Source organism: Acomys minous, assembly GCF_964271855.1.
Source record: "Acomys minous genome assembly, chromosome: 10".
NCBI classification, from domain to species: Eukaryota; Metazoa; Chordata; class Mammalia; order Rodentia; family Muridae; genus Acomys; species Acomys minous.
In genome coordinates this window covers 4,769,722-4,779,487 of record NC_140491.1, presented here as the reverse complement: position 1 = coordinate 4,779,487, position 9,766 = coordinate 4,769,722, and the positions used below count along the sequence as shown (strand labels likewise).

At 48.0% G+C, this 9,766-nt stretch overlaps 1 long non-coding RNA gene across 2 annotated transcripts; it reads left to right on the top strand.

Annotated features, from left to right (window-relative positions):
* Positions 1 to 9: 9 nt before the first annotated feature.
* LOC311607421 lies at positions 10 to 9,258 on the top strand. Of its 2 annotated transcripts, none has more exons than XR_014782589.1 (3): positions 10 to 128; positions 773 to 975; positions 1,841 to 9,258. It is a non-coding gene; the product is annotated as an uncharacterized lncRNA (long non-coding RNA). The 2 variants fall into 2 exon arrangements; XR_014782590.1 differs by having other exon boundaries at positions 22 to 128; positions 831 to 975.
* Positions 9,259 to 9,766: the final 508 nt, after the last annotated feature.

Below are 9,766 nucleotides of genomic sequence, written 5' to 3'. Positions count from 1 at the left end.
CGCCGCCGCCTGTCGCTGAGCCTGGCATCTCCGAGCCCCCGCGCGGGGGGCCTGCCGCCCGGCGCTGATTGACAGCCCGCCTCGCCAATGCCTGGAGGGAGAAAGGAGGCAAGGAGCAAGTGTTTAGGGTAATATCTGCTAATGATGATCAGGGGGGCGGGGGCGGGGCCCCGGGGCGGCACGGAGAGCCTTGGTGGCCCGCGCCATCCGGGCCTGGGACAGGGTCCTTGGATGGGGCAAGGAGCAGGCCGCGGCCTCGACGGGGGGTGGGGTGGGGGTGGGATCCGGGTAGGGGAGTGGGGGTGTGGGGGGGGGGGAAGGTAACCTGGAGGGCGTCCTGGCGGGGACAGGTGGAAGAGATGGGGGTGGTCCCAGGTGGTCTCGGTGGCCGCGGTTGCCGGCCGGGTCCGAGCTTTGGAAACCAGCTCCCGGCGCCCTGCTACGTGACCTTCCAACTCTCGGAGTTGCTCGGAGGGGGTGGTACCTAGGAGTTAGGGCGGGGTCGCCGGAGTGCAAGGGTGGGACCGGTAAGTTCTTCTAGAAGGAAACTACTACCACCACCACCGCCACCACCCCCTTCCCCCGCTCCCCACCCCACCCCCTCCACCCCCTACTTTCCGAAAAGAACGTCTCGAAGGACTGGACACGGGCTGCTGGGAGGTTTGTTTGTCCAGCCCTTAGGGTCTTGCTGTCCCAGGCCTGGCGCCTGAACGTGAAAGCGCTCAGGGCCTTCTTGGGCTTGCAACACTAGGCCACTTGTTTCTCTCCGTAGGGGGACTGTGGGGCAGAGAGGGAGCCGAGGGGTGGCATCGGTCCTCTCCATTCTACAGATTTGAAAACTGAGGCTCTGCAAAGTGAAAGGAAATTATCCGAATTCGCACAGAGGAGAAGGAGGAGGAGGAGCTTGCGAGTGAGTCGCACGGGTGCGCGCAGGCCTAAAGGGGACAAAATGGCCTCACGCTTTCCTCTGGAATGGTGACTGCTTTGGACATTATTATTATTATTATTATTATTATTATTATTATTATTATTATTATTATTATTATTATTATTATTATTATTATCTATGCATATACTTTGAAAGACCAAAGTGGCCTGGGAGCTCCTCACTTCCTGCGTTGCTCGTACTAAACTAGCACCAGCAGGCCAGGAATCCGTGGAGCACTGAATCTCGGTACTTGTTTGAGTGACAAAGACCTCGGTAGTTTGCCGGGAGCTGCCCCTGCCCCCCCAGCCTTCCCCCCAAGGTACTTCAAATACAAGGAAGAGTTTTGGCCTCTGCCAGCCACTCCATCCTATCTCGAGGGAATCGTCCTTCTTTTAGGCCTACCCCAGTGCCAGCATCCCCTCCGCCCGAGCTTGGCCATCATTATCCAGGTCCTTGATGGATGACCCTCATCTCTCCAATCTGGGGTTGATTTCTTATTTTCAGCTCCCTTTTAGTTTTGGGAGAGTGCCTCGTTTTCTTCTGGGGTCCAGGTCCTTGGTCTCGCATTTCCCAGATCTCCCTACCTTTGCAAGAGTTCCCTTCCTCTCTGGAAGGGTCTGTGTTTCCAGAGTCTGTGTCTCCCCCCCCCCTCCCCACTGTCTTCCTCTCCTCTGCAGGCTCCTCAGATGGCACTGTGCCCCTCCTCCATTTATTAGAGATGAAATAAATAATGCCATAAATAAAAGTATTTGGGAGTCCAGGAACTGTCAGGGCTGATTAGGGCATAGAGGACATTTTCTTTCTCATTATGCAAAAGCATTTCATGGGGAAATAAAAGAGGTTTCATTGTAACTCATGCATGTCATATTTCAAGGAATTCAAGATATTAATCATATTTAACATTATTTGCAGCGTTTCGTCTCTCCCCGGCTTCTGAAAACTGCTAAATGAGGACACGTGGATCACCAGGAAGAAAAGGAGCCGGGCATGAGAGAACGGTTAGGAAGTAATGAAATGCCGGGAGAGGCAGGGAGAGTGGGTGCCAGGGAGACGCTTCTCAGACACACAAGTGAGAAGTGGGGAACGGCTCCCGATCTTCAGAGGAGATAAATGACAACACCCCCCCCACACACACTTCCCTGTCTAGAGAGCAGTTCTGAATCTTTCCCTCCCACTTTACCCCCTGGTAATTTGCCAGTAACTCCTGGCTTTTGAAAAGAAATTAGGGTGGTCATGGTGGTGATGGGGTCTTAGAAGAAGGAAACCTTCAGTCCTCTGATAAATAAGTGATTTCCTATACGTGTGTGTGTGTGTGTGTGTGTGTGTGTGTGTGTGTGTGTGGCAAATTCTTGTCTATGTAGATTTCTTTTTTTTTAGGATTTATTACTTTAATTTCTATTGGTGTTTTGCCTGCATGTGTGCATGTGCACTGCACGAATGCCCGGGGCAGGAGGGTCTGGAACTGGTAGCACAGACAAGTTGTGAGCCGCCGTGTGGGTGCGGGGAATCGAACCTGAGTCCACTGTAAGAACAGGTGCTCTGAACCACTCAGTCATCTCTCCAACCCTTATGTGTATATCTTATATTTATGTCATGGTGGCCACTGAAACACCTTGAGAGACTGGGCACGATACTTCCTTTTATGTGTTGCTGACTAAAAGGACCATTTATCATGTATATGTGGCCATTTCTATAAAAGTAAATACTCAAAAAAAAAAAGTGGTTGCTCTAGTTGGGATCTTCTCTAAGCATATGTGTTGGGAACTTAGTCCCCCGTGGAACAGTACTGAGAGGCGTGGCCCAGGGGTAGATGACTAAGGGCGTGGGGGCCTGGGTTTTCAAGCTTTGATTGGTGCCCGTTTACAAAAGAGCTTGCGATTGTGAGTTCAAACTCTTGGGTGCTCACGTGGGTGACGCCTCTGCCGCATTATGGTGCCTGTTACAAGAAGAAGAGGGCCCTAAGCAGACGTTGCTGCCCGTCAACCCTGGACATCTCAGCTTCTGGGACTGGGAAAAACAAAACCACCTAATTCCCACTCTTTATAAGTTGCCTAGTTTGTGGGATTTTGCGATATCAGCACAAAACGTACCTCGTATAGGCAATGAGAAGGGGATTGTGGCAGCAGCAGTTTCTTTACAATGTGGAAATGACTAGGTGGTAGGGGATGGAGGAATCTGGGAGAATAAGCTGGGAAAAGCCTACGTTGCTATGAGTGGAATGTTAATGGCGAATCTGGTGAAGACTCAGCTATAGGAAATGTGTGGGACTTTTTACAGTTAGTTGACAGTTTTCATCAATGGTAGAAAAGTAGGGCTTGGTGGGTCACACCTGTAATCCCAGCACTAGTTAGTCCCCTAGTCTTGCACTCACGTGGGAGGCAGAATCAAGAGGCCTGACCTGTAATACATACCCAAACATACATACAAAAACAAAACAACAAACAAGAAGGAGGAGGAGAGAAGGAAGGGAAGACCAGTAGGCTGATGGTAAAGGTCGTTCGCGAGCCTCTGATGAAAGCTTTGGGACCTGAAGCGAAGGCCATCCTTGCTTTATGGAACCAGGCAGTGGTGGTGGCGCACGCCTCTAATCCCAGCACTTGGGAGACAGAGGCAGGTGGATTGCTGTAAGTTCGAGGCCAGCCTGGTCTACAAAGCGAGTACAGAACAACCAGGGCTACACAGAGAAACCCTGTCTCGAAAAACAAACAAAACAAAACAAAACAAACAAAAAAAGCGTTTGTAAGTCGAGAGTTCTGCATAAAGGGCAATGACGTGAGATGGCTGGCGGAATAAATGTCTACGCAGTTGCAAAGCCTTCCAAGGGCTGCGCAGCTGCTTTTGGCTGAGAGACTAGAGAAATGATTTAAAGATGGAGTTTATAATTAAAGGGGACACAGAGCAGAAAGGTGGGGAGATTTGTAGCCTGGCATGTTAAAAGTGAGAAAGCATGCCCAGGAGGGAATACTGTGGGTATAACCAGTAACCCTTGGCTCAAGAGATTATTCGAGTTCCGTTGCTCAGCATTAGTCATCGGGACCATATTCCTGAGCTCTTTGAGGCAAGCCAGGGCTTTGAAGGCAAGGTTTCCAGAAAGGTGTCTGCTGCCCAGAGCCACCTTGGAAGGCTCCCATGTTCTGTCTGGTGCAGTACTCCTGAGCTACCCCAGGTGTGCCAAGCTGGACCAGGTTACCTCAGAAGGGGAGAAGCGGTAAGCTTTGAAAGTATCTGTGTATGCTGACTCGGTGTATAAGCCATGGGATCAGTTTTCAAAGAAACGTTGGACTGTTTGGGGGCTTCAGGCAGAGACGTGCCAGAGGGCCATGGTTACTACAGAGCACCCCAATTTGGGCAACGGCTAGTGAACTCCTATCCCCCCAAATGGTGGAGCATCTAGTGTTCAGCCCCATCCTGGGAAAGCTCAATCACCCGACACTTTTGAGGCTCAACCACTTTCGCACAGTGGTTCCCAACCTTCCTGATGCTGTGACCCTTTAACATAATTCCTTGTGTTGTGGTGACTGCCCCCCCACCCCCAAACCATTCTTCGTATCTGTAATTTTGCTACTGTTGTGAACCATAATGTAAACCTCTGACACGCGACCCCCGTGAAAGAGTCATCTGACACCCACCAAAGGGGTCGGGACCCACAGGTTGAGAACCAGTGCTTTAGGGCCTCTAAGGAGGTGGTGGCCAGTAGTTATTCTGTAATCCCAAGATTTAAATGTTCACCCTTTAAGTTTGGACTTAGCAAATGAGCATCTTACCATCACATTTGTGGTTTTGAGACAGAATCTCACTGTGGCCTAGAGCAGCTCAGAAGTGACTGTGTGGCAGAGTCCAGGCTAGAATTTGAAGCGATGCTCCTGCCTCAGCCTCCGAAGCTCCGGGGTTATTGTGCACTGAGGTTACAGATGTTAGCCACCGTCCTTGGCCTGTAGTTGTATTTTGGAAGTCCATGATGTGTTTGAGTTTGCTGGCTCCCACTTGGAGGGCAGTGACCCTCAGGATGAATCAAAGTACCTGATTTAGGTGCCACTCTGGGACTTGTGGACTTGGAAGTTGGCACTGGAGTGAATTTAGACTTTGGGGAACTTTGGGATGGACAGTTGGGATTTGTATATGAAAATACCATGCCTTTTGGAGGACAGGGGCAGAGTACTAATGATGGGAATGTGGCTCCCAATATCATGTGGTAGAAACAATCCCTAGTGTAACAGTGCTGGGAGGTGGTTAGGTCCTGGAGGATATCCCCTCGTAAACGGGTGCATGTGGAATATATGGGCTTGAAGCTTCAAGGACATCTGGTCCATGCCCTCACCCACCCATACAACACGGTCTGCCATGTTATGACATAGGAAGGAAGTTCTAACCAATTCGACCCTTGACTTCCCAGTTTCCAGAACTATACGCCTAACAAACTTCTAGTGTTTATAAACAACCCCATCTGGGGAATTCTATTATAGCATCACAGAACTGAATTAAGACTGTGGCTTAGCTTTGCTTTCTACAAAAGTCTTCCAGAAGGAAAATAATTAGAAACATAGAGCAGTCGGTCACCTTCCATTTCCTCACACAGGCAGCTCCCTAGCCTGCATCACCTGTAATCCAAACACTTAGGACACAGAGCTAAGAGAATCGTGACCACAAGGCCAGTCTGGACAGCTGAGGAAGACCCTGTCTCAAGACAGCATGAAAAGTTGCTAGTAGTATAGCTCAGCCGTAGAACACTTACCCACCGTGCTCAGGTCCCCCCCCTCCAAGTTCAGTCCTGTCCTCAGTAATCAGAAAGAAAAAGAGGGAAAGAAAAAAAAATTCTTACTAATTATCCCTTAGAACATGGGATGGATGCTCATTCCCAAGTGTGGAGCAGTATACCCCCTAAAACTTGTGACTACCACCCCTCCCCCCTGGGTCACACTGAACCCAGCACTGTGTGTGGATGTGTGGAGCGCAGCTCCCTGAAGAGGCAGCATCTACTGTAGTAGAGATCCCAGGGCCTGCTTGCCCTTGGCTGACTGGAACACTGATTGTGAGTTGATGGACACTCAGGGCCAAATGACTTTGGGCCTCTTAGGCTCTTTAGTAGCTATTTACCTTCAACCCCGTGTCTGGCCTAACATTCTTGTGGCGCGGCTACGCCCTGGCAATGTGTCACTAACCTTAGCTTCCGTCAGCTCTAAAGCTAAGAACATTCCTGTACCTCAGCCTGTGGAGAAGGCTTCCTGCCTGGCAGTAGCTTCTCCGCCGCTGCCTACCAGTGTTCTTGAAAATGCATCTGTCTGCCACCTTATTTGTTCTGTGGCTGTGAACAAAGGCTCTTCTGCAGTGGGGCACGCTGTTCAGAGAAGCCCAAATCTGTGTGCCGGGCCACGGGTCACTCGTCTTTGGCTAAGAATAAGCTGTTTTCTTTCCCCCTTGAGTGTTAAGTTGTTGCTTTACAAGTCTTTGGCACAAATGCACCAGAGGCAAACACTTACAGAGTCACCCAGGAAACCCCTTGCTTTCCTCCGTGGTCTGGATCGTCGGACACTGACTGTGGCCGTCTGCTCTTGGCTGGAGGAGAGACTTACGGAGGCTGATTGGATGGTAATTACGTGCATGCTTTATATCTTTTTAGATATTTACTTTTATCTCAAAAGTACGGAATAGTGAACTTTTGAAAGCCAAGGGGCTATATATATGTGGACAGGGTGAGATTTTGATTGGCAGCATGTCAATTCCTTGAGCCACCCAGAATCTAGCTTTTAAATAATAACTCAGCATGGGAAATACTTTTTATTGCACCAATTTCAATGATATTTAATGAGCTTCTGATTGACTGTTTGATTTCCCAATGTTTTGTGCTACTTTTAATTCATTTCGTATAATAGGAAAAAAAAGTAATTGGAATAAAACTTTGTGACAAGATAATGCCCTTCCACTTTGACATTAAATGTCTGATTAGCTGCAACATTTTCATGCTGACACGACACTGCAGCAGGCACAGGAGTGTCATTCCATAGGAAGTGACTGAGGTGGCTGAGGAATGTGCCATTGCTCTGTTTACTGCACAGTGAAAGGGCGTGGTGGCTGTAGACTCAGACACACGAGGGCCCAGAAGGGAAAGATGCAAGATGCAGACTGTCTGAACAGTGATGGAGATCTCGCTCCCTCCAAATACCTCATCCGTCCACCCAGGTTATTAGTCAGAAATGTTTATTGTGGATCTGCCATGTGCTAGGTGTCTTTATGGGAGCTGGGGATACAGTGGTGTCCACCAAGGGAATGATAAATTAGTCCCCGACTTAGACATACTTACCAAGAGACATAATTATTGGGGAGAGTGGGGTAAGCGTGTTCACATTCACAGTCTCTCTCTTTCTCCCATGTATCCCAGGGAGCCTCACACTTGCTACATGGTAGAGGATGACCTTGAACTTCTGACTCTCCTGCTGTACCTCTCATTTGCTGGGATTGTGGTTGTGGGGGTTTTTTTTTGTTGTTGTTGTTTGTTTGTTTTTTGCAGTGATGGGGGTGTGTGAATCAAACTCATGGCCTTGTGCTTGCCAGGCAAGTACTGTATCAGCTGGGATACACTCCCAACACCTGTGTGACATAAGTTTTATGTCAACTTAACACAATAGAGCTGTTTTAAAGGAGGGAACCCCAACTGAGAAAGTGTCCCTATCAGATCGGCCTGAGGTGCACTTTTCTACTCTGAAGGCTGACGTTGGCTGGCCCAGCTCGGTGTAGGCAGAGCCGTCCCTGAGCTGGTGGTTCTGCGTTCTATAAGAAAACAGGCTGAGGAAGCCAGAAGGAGCAAGCCAGTAAGCAGCACCCCTCTATGGCAACTGTGTCAGTTCCTGCCTCCAGGTCCCTGCCTTAAGTTCCTGCCCTGACTTCCTTCAGTGATGGAACGTGATATGGAAATATAAGCCAAATAAATCCTTTCCTCTCCAAGCTATATTTGGTCATGGTGTTTCATCACAGCAATGGAAGCCCTGACTAAGACATGGCCTGTCACTCCGACAAAAAGGCTAATAGTTCACATGCGAGAAAACCAGCCCATAAGAACAATCCAGACCAAAGGACAGCAGGCACAACAACTCTTAGGTGGGGTGATTGGAGGGAGCAGAGAGAAAGGCAAGAGTAACGAGTGTTGGGCAAATGGCAGAAAAAAGACAGATCTTCTTGCAGGCGGAGCAGGGACAGGTTTGCCAAAAAGAATATTAGACACATCTTAATTTTAGTGGGGACTCGGGAGGGACATTACCAGATTTATGTTCTTAAAAGCTAATTTTCAGCCAGGCTGTGGTGGTGCACGTCGTTAATCCCAGCACTTGGGAGCAGAGGAGAGGGATCTTTGAGTTCGAGGCCAGCCTGGCGGTTCCAGGATGGCCAGGGGCACATACACAGTGAAACCCTGCCTCAAAAGCCAAACACAATGACAATAAATTCTAATTTTCAGAAAAGGTACAACTGTAACTCTTTTTTTTCTTGTTTTTATTTACTTATTTATTTTTATTCATTCATATTACATCTCAATTGTCATCCCATCCCTTGTATCCTCCCATTCCTCCCTCCCTCCCATTTTCACCCTATTTCCCTCCCCTATGACTGTGACTGAGGGGGACCTCTTCCCCCTGTATATGCTCATAGGGTATCAAGTCTCTTCTTGGTAGACTGCTATCCTTCCCCTGAGTGCCACCAGGTCTCCCCATCCAGGGCACCAGAATTCATGTGAAAGTCAGTCCCCACTCTTCACTCAGCTGTGGAGAATGTCCTGTCCATTGACTAGATGTGGGTCGGAGTTCGATATTTACTGCATGTATTGTCTTTGGTTGGTGCCAGTTGGTGCCATAGTTTGAGCAGGATCCCTGGGCTCAGATCTGCTCATCATGATGTTCTTCTTGTAGGTTTCTAGGATCCTCTGGATCTCTGTATTTCCTCATTCTCCCATGCTCCTCTCACCTAGAGTCCCAATAGGATGTCCTCCCCTCTGTCCCACTTTCCTGGTAGGTGAAGACTTTCATGGGACATGACCCTTGGGCTAGTGTCCAACAACTGTGACTCTTATATAGACACAAAAGCAAATATGTGTTAGAGATTTTATTTGGCTTGCTTGGTAGCCTCATGGTTTAAAGGAAACTGCATATTTAGTATAGAACAAAGGCAGGTTAATGGATGTACAGATTCATTTTCCAGGGAAAGTAAGCAAAGGAGGAAAGGAACCTTTTCCAGTAGGGTCAACTTGGATGTATAGTAGTTATCTAAACTTGGAAAGTGAAAACAAAACAAAATAAAATAAAAACAAAAGTAAAAACAGTGAAAGCCAATGAGAGAATACCAAGAGGTAACTACAAAAACAAGTGTCATTAGACACAACAGTATGTCCTGATGAAACACTACATATATATATATGTGTGTGTGTGTGTATATATATATATATGTATATATATGTATGTATATATATATATGTGTGTATTTAAAGATTTATTGGGGGCTTGAGATATGGCTCAGTGGTTAAAAGCATTGGATTCTCTTCGAGAGGTCCTGAGTTCAATTCCTGGCACCTACATGGCAACTCAGAACTATCTGTAACCCTAGTTCCAGAGGATGCAACACCCTTTCACAGACACACATGCAAATAAAATTTAAAAATATTATTTGTACAATAGTCACCTGCATGTACACCTACACACCAGAAGAGGGCACCAGATCTCATTTTAGATGGTTATGACTCACCATGTGACTGCTGGGAATTGGACTCAGGACCTTTTGGAAAAACAGACAGTACTCTTAACCTCTGAGCCATCTCTCCAGTCTGAAACACAGTATTTTTTTTTCTTCACTGCTTTA